Source organism: Aythya ferina, assembly GCF_964211825.1.
Source record: "Aythya ferina genome assembly, chromosome: Z".
Classification (NCBI taxonomy): domain Eukaryota; kingdom Metazoa; phylum Chordata; class Aves; order Anseriformes; family Anatidae; genus Aythya; species Aythya ferina.
In genome coordinates this window covers 76,590,890-76,597,698 of record NC_140299.1, presented here as the reverse complement: position 1 = coordinate 76,597,698, position 6,809 = coordinate 76,590,890, and the positions used below count along the sequence as shown (strand labels likewise).

The window sequence follows — 6,809 nt, the reverse complement described above, 5'->3', positions numbered from 1 at the left end:
TAAAGATTTATTTTTGCCATTTTTCACTTGTAGCATTTTTAGTGAACTACAATTTGCAGATATTATGTTAACATGGAAAAAAAATAATATTTTATAGAAATATGTAAAGAGAAGAAATCACCTATTTGTGAATATAGACCTAGGAGACAGTAGTAAAAAATACTTGATATTTTTATGTTCCACAACCCTTTATATCTTTCTTTACACCTTGTGAGGTGTTTTCTTTCTTCACTTTATCCTTTCGTTCTTTTTTTTTTTTTTTAAAGGATCAATCATCAGAAGTCTAGTCAGCAGTAAAATTCACACTGAAGTGACTGATATTATCATCAGACTCAGACTATGAAAGAAGATGTATGAAATGTTCATACATTTCCCTTTTTGTTTCCATTCCTATTTTTCAATATCTATCTTATGTTCACCATCACAAACCTTAAAGGCAGGATGGGCTGAGAGAGACATGATTTGCTGGAAGAGGTGATTGCTTTATTAGACCAAATGATACAGATAGAATACAAAAATTGCAAGGCTTATGGACAGACATTAGGAGATTTTAGGAGCAAAGGTGACAAGATTCTTGTTCCCCAAAATCTTGACAATCTATTTCACCTGTAATAGTTGATGTAATCAACTGTTATATTTTTCTATCTGTCTTTCTTCACCATCTCAGAAACAGAACATTAGGCAGTTTTTCCACATTGTACTTTCAGTTCCATTTTTATTCCTCTACAGGTAGCTTATTTTCTATTTATCTATATGACCAAGGATTTGTAATTAATATGAGACCTACTGATGAGCCCTCTCTTTGATGTCAAACTCAAATTTAACATTCACTCTGAGAATAGAAAGCTGAGGTCTTTACTCCTTTCTTTCTCCTATATCTACAGCTTCACATCTTTCCATTTCACTGCTGGATGATGCTTCCATGGGAATAACTCTTGAAACATGATACAGATATCACAAGATGCAAGATTATATCCCATTATGCCATGTAAATAGGTTTTGGAATCAGAAACACAGAAAAGATTGCTTGAAAGAGAAAAGAAGAAAGTGAGACTACAATTTTTATGTAGGCAATTCAGCTACTGGCATTTTCAGATTAATGCTACAATGAAATAGTCTCAGTCTTTCTGGTTTAATCTACTGAAATGAAATCTTAAATTAGACTCAGAACATGTGGTAGCAGTTCTTTTCATGTATATTTAAATTCACTATTAATATTTAACACTTACATTCAGAACTATGCTTTTTTAGTCAAAATAAGACAAAGATTGAAGCAAAATCTTTCACTCGTGCAATTCTATAACCAGTTACTTATTTCAGTGTAATTAATGTGGATTTAAACCTAAAGCCAAAAGAAAGACTCCCAACAGCAGACTGCCTACACATCACTTTTAAATTTAGACTTTAACATCCTGGAGATTCAAATTTTATTCTAATGTGCTATTCACAGAAATGTTATGTCATTTCAAGAAGTAAAAAAAAAAACAAACAAAAAAAAACGAGAGAGAGGGGAATGAAGTAATAATTCTTAACACCAGCCAAATTTACACCAACTGAAACTTATAAACTTATAACAGACTGTTGGAGTAATTCTTCACATGCTGGAGAGAAGACTGTATTCTTCATCTGATTTTCAATAATACTGTGAACACTTGGTTCTGCTAAGTCATGCTTCCTTAAAGACAGCTCTTGACCAAATCTTCATTTTTATACATTGCTCCATCTCTCCTTTCAGAGGTCCTTGTCCTCAGTGCTATTCACAATTATAAAAAGGTTGAAATTAGTTTTACCACAAAGCAGGGAACTGAGTGCCCTAGTTTTTTTCTTTTTTCCTTAAGTTAATTGAACTATACTCACTGTGTATCTAACATTTTTATTCCATGCACATTTTGATTGCCAAGTTTAGAGGTGTCTGCAGAAGATACAATATTACAATTAAGTGAAGATATCCTACCATTAGCATGACTTGCAACTAACATATGAATATTGCCTTGTTAATTAAAATTAACAACACAAGAACTGAAACAATCATTTTTTTTTTCTTCTGCTCTCAACTTCTACCAAAGCTTAGGATTTTTTTCATGTGTTTAAGGGTAATTATTCTATAAATAGAGACAATAGAGACAGTATAGAATGCAGTATAGATCACAGCTTTAACCTAAACACCTGTTTTTTTCCAAGGATTTAGCCAGCAATGGGCTGGCTAAAATATAAAAATAAAAATCCTGTTTTCCAGAGCAATGTGGAACTGTTAGGTAAATGTACAGAACATTAGTCATAGGCAAGTAGTGAGACAAGCAGTTCTGGAAACAGGAAGAGCCCTTAAGAATGTTATAAAAAAATATGTTCTTAATCACCCCATAGCTGCACAGAATTTCTCAAATCTTAGTGTGTTCTGTACAGAACATTTGGAGATTGACTCCAAATCACCATCACATAGTTACAAATAAAGTTCTGTGAGGGATTCTAATCAAAATAATTTCACCAGACTTTCACTGAAAACTCTAGCTCTACTGGACATTTTCCTCATAGATCTGACCAGATCTGATTACAGAGACAGCACCAAAGAACAAGTTTAAGCTACCACCCATCAGAACAGTATTAACATATAGATATATTCTGCTCTGTTTATTACAAAATCCATGAGAGTTTTTGTAGCATTGAGAAGAATAGCCACTTCTGTACTTTTCACCTTTGTCATACAAAGGCCTTACCTGGGCAGAGGTTGGAAATCACAAAGAAAACAAGACAAAGGCCTCCCAGGGTAACTGTAAATTTCCTTTTTACAATGCCCATTATCTTTCCTCAGTTTTCTACTAAGAGCAGAAATCTAATTGGAGCATGTTTGAACATCTCTGTTATAATTTAACAGGGAAGAAATCGTTAAAAGCTATTGTTAACTTGTCTCAATTTATGACAAGTGTAAGAAATACATTAGTTGCTCATGCAGATGGTTTAAGGCAGATAAATTGAAGGGCTTCACATATACAATGCAGGACAAAATTGTGTACAACCAAGTGCGAAGCTGAAGCTACAGATGGGATCAAGAACAGAAGCGACAAAATCAGCAAACGTAAATCTTTCAATGTTTATTTAAATGATTGCCATAGTGTGATCTAAGACCTAGAGGAACTTAAAACTACCAGCTGCTAGAAGACACAAGTGCCTTTAGGGAAAGGATAGCTCTAACCTGGGAGAGTCTATCGAACACATTTCTTTTTGCTTTCTGTTAACACTAATAGGAGAAATAACAAGATTACAAGCACTTCTCATCTGTCCATTATACAGCTCTGATGTTCCCAGTTGACTGCTCAGAAATTCTGGGTTCAGTTTCTGATTCTTGTACAGATTGTGAGGTTTTGGTTACATCAAAAACAGATTTCCAGAAGAATATAGTTATAGTTTGGGTTAGTATTTTTTTTTTTTTTTTTAAACACACACTCTTCAGACAAGCTTTCCAACTAGCTTGAAAAATGAAACAGTGAAAAGCAAAACTCTGTCACTTGAAATAATGTGTTGTACTTTTGCATTCTTTCTCTGTTTTCTTCAGAGGATTGAAAGCTGAAAAATGATGCTGAATATCATATGATTTTCTTTTACAAATTCATTCAGATTCAGCTCAAACTGAATCTGAAAAAATTCCAAAATGTTTTGTTAAATACTTAAACGCAAAATTTGGTGAATTATATAAATAAACCTATATAGATTTAAAAAAAAAAAAAAAGGCTAGAAAATGAAAAAAAAATCTAAATTTTAAAACATTAAAAAAAAAAAAATACAGATTTTATTTGATTTTTGGCAAACGACAAACTAAAACTCTGCAGCAAGCTCCCAAACTGTTCAGATTTCAAGGTGTGTGAAATTACATGTAAGCGACAGAGAGTTTTAGGATTCTAACCGGTTCTTTGAAACCAGAATGGAGCTGTCCATGTAATCCTGAAACAGACAAAAGTGTTACCTAAAATTCTTAAATCTCTGTTTCTTAACTGTCATTGTTAATACAGTAACAATATATATATATACTCAATAACAATAATATATAAAGTCAAATAAGACAAAAAAATATGTGTGTGTGTGTATATGTATGTGTGTATATATATATATATATTTATATATTTACATATATATATATAAAAATGTCTTACTTATTTGAGTAGTCAAGGACCTCAGGAGTAAGAACTCCCTGCTGCACTTAGTGCAGTTCTTTCTGCTACTCGCAAAGACTCTGAGAGCTGCAAATGCAACACAGATCACTTGTATCCCTTTGACAACTAGCACGTCTCTACACTTATCATCCTATGCCAATAACATTTTGGGGAATAGTCAGCCTTTGAAATGTACACATTGTATTTTTGTACAGACAAAAATCATTTTGTTTTGTTCAAATAAAATTATTACCTGGAGGTACATTTTTTCTATTGAAGCTGTGTCAAGTATTAACACCATGATAACATCAGCCACATTCAAACTGAAATATATTCACCAGCACACCACCATCTCTAAAAGGATGCTTCCAACTGTGTTTCTGTGATGAACAGACATAATGGATTTACGTCATTGACTAGTAGACTTCTGAAAATTTTAATCTTCCAGTGCCTAAATCAGACTTAAACATTGGTTAGTGCTGTAGCACCCTGTCTGTGTCTATTTTAAAGTAATACCTTGGGGAATTCACACTTCCAGAAACCTCAAGGAGACATTCCCATTTAAAGCAAACAAAGAAAATACATATTTTCACAACAACAATATAAACCACTGAATTATTTAAAGGCTGACAGAGATGACACAATCAAACATTTCCAAAAGACACTGATGTCAAGCTACAGAGGCTGAAAGAGAGGAGAACCTGAAAACATCATGCAAATACAAGTGAAAACAGATTTCATGTCCTGCTGTTGTGGGTAAAACAGCTTCAGCTCTGGTAATTTACTTTATTTATTGTCAGTTAACATAAGCTTTTGATTAATGGAGAAAGAGCCATAATTAAACAAGCATAAAGACAACTCTCCTTCCATGTCACATGCAGGACTTAAAACATTCCTCCCTCATCCCATCTCAATGTCTCTCACCTGCAGTACTTGTTACACTATATACCTCCTAATCCCGAAGGCCAGGTGCCAGAAAGGGCAGCAGTTGTGGTTGGTGCATGAGGGTCTCTTTCTGCAGCTCCTTGCTTCTTACCTGCTGTCCTGGGAGACTTCTGGGTCCAGCCCTGTCTTGAGGGACCATTGCTGACTGGGCCTGCCTGCCCTTGCTGGACCAAAACCCTCTATGGCCTCATCCTAGGCTGTTGATCCCAGGGTGGCAAGTTGGCCCAAGAAGCCCCCACAGTGCACTGATCCCAGCTGGCTCTTGGGAGAGGGCCTAAAGATGGCAGGTGGTTGCCTCTGCCTTTGGGCAGTACCTCGTTGGCAATCAAGTGAATGAGCATCATGGGCCATGTTCAAAAGGCCAAAAGGCCATGTTCCATATCATCTGATGAAGCCTCTCTCCGTTGTCCCAGATTTCATCATCTGTTGTATAACAAACCTCAAATGACAGCAGCTCTTTTTGGCAGATGAGTGTTTCTGTCCCCTGCAAACAGCTGCTATCACTTCCTCTTGGTGCAAAGATCTGATCACTCTCTGACCACCCCCCCAGGACTCCTACCTCCCCACCTTTTCCCAGGACCCTCCACCTGTGCTGCAGATGCAGATGTACAGGTGAACATCAATGCAGCAATCATCAAATACTACTAATTAAAAAATCTCATTGAAAATATTCTCTGACTTTGCAACTAGTCTAAGTAGAATTTACACTTTAGCATTCCTATGTTAGCACATATTTTTTCATTTTTTTTTTTAATAATTTAAGTGGAGTGTGAGAAAAGTTTTTGATAGTACTAGTACACCACAAATCTATTTTTTTTTCATTGAATCTCAGACACAAGGTGTCCTAATGGTTGCAGATGTTACTACTAGTTTCACTGGATTACCAGCAAAGCTCACTCACCAATAATTGCATGTCAGTACCTTATTTGCCTCAGTAAGAGTGAGGAATATATTCTTTATTTGAGGGTTGTGGGTATTGCATTTTCTCACAGTACTTTGAAAATCACTAGCTGAGGTTACCTTAATTGGTCATAAAGGTTGTTTGAAAACATCCCTGGCTATTCCTTTTTGTTGATATCAGAGACTATCAGGACAGTTTTAGGTGTACTAGTAAGGAGTTATTTGTTCTCATAAAATTAATGTTGGGAGGAGGTTAATACACTAAATCCAAATGACAAAATTGGGGGAGATGCAGGGGAAAGGGGTGGGCAGGAAGAGAGAGGAAGAGAGAATATTCTGGCATTTTTGTCAAAGATGGATTTGGGGATTTTGGATGAGAGCCAGCTCACTTATAATGGTGTGGAAACCTGACTTGTAACGGTGTGGAAAACTTCTGCTAGCATAATAATATATTGGATCACTTTTTCTTTTTTTTGTTTTTAATTATTCTAACCCTTACAGGTAAAGAGGGTAAATATTAGGAATTCATATTATTATTATATTACTTTATATTTTATTATAATTAACATTATTAATATTCAGTCCTGATATTAATATTAGGAATACAGAAAATGCCAAATCTGTGCAAAGTCTTAGATTTCTTTTTTTTTTTTTTTTTTTTTTTTTTCTGTAATTTAGATTCTGAATTTTCAATTACTACAAATCCAGGAATATTGTTATACAATATGCTGTAAAAACCTCTTCTGTGTTGTTCAAGACAACCCTGGTCTGCAGCTGACTATGTACGAATGCTTCATGGCAAGATTTAAAGGAACAGCA

At 34.9% G+C, this 6,809-nt stretch overlaps 1 long non-coding RNA gene across 1 annotated transcript; it reads right to left on the bottom strand.

Moving 5' to 3' along the window:
- Positions 1 to 1,367: 1,367 nt before the first annotated feature.
- On the bottom strand, positions 1,368 to 5,319 carry LOC311427552. Its single transcript, XR_014687423.1, has 3 exons — positions 5,182 to 5,319; positions 1,858 to 1,912; positions 1,368 to 1,753 (listed from the first exon to the last, which is right to left on the bottom strand). It is a non-coding gene; the product is annotated as an uncharacterized lncRNA (long non-coding RNA).
- Positions 5,320 to 6,809: the final 1,490 nt, after the last annotated feature.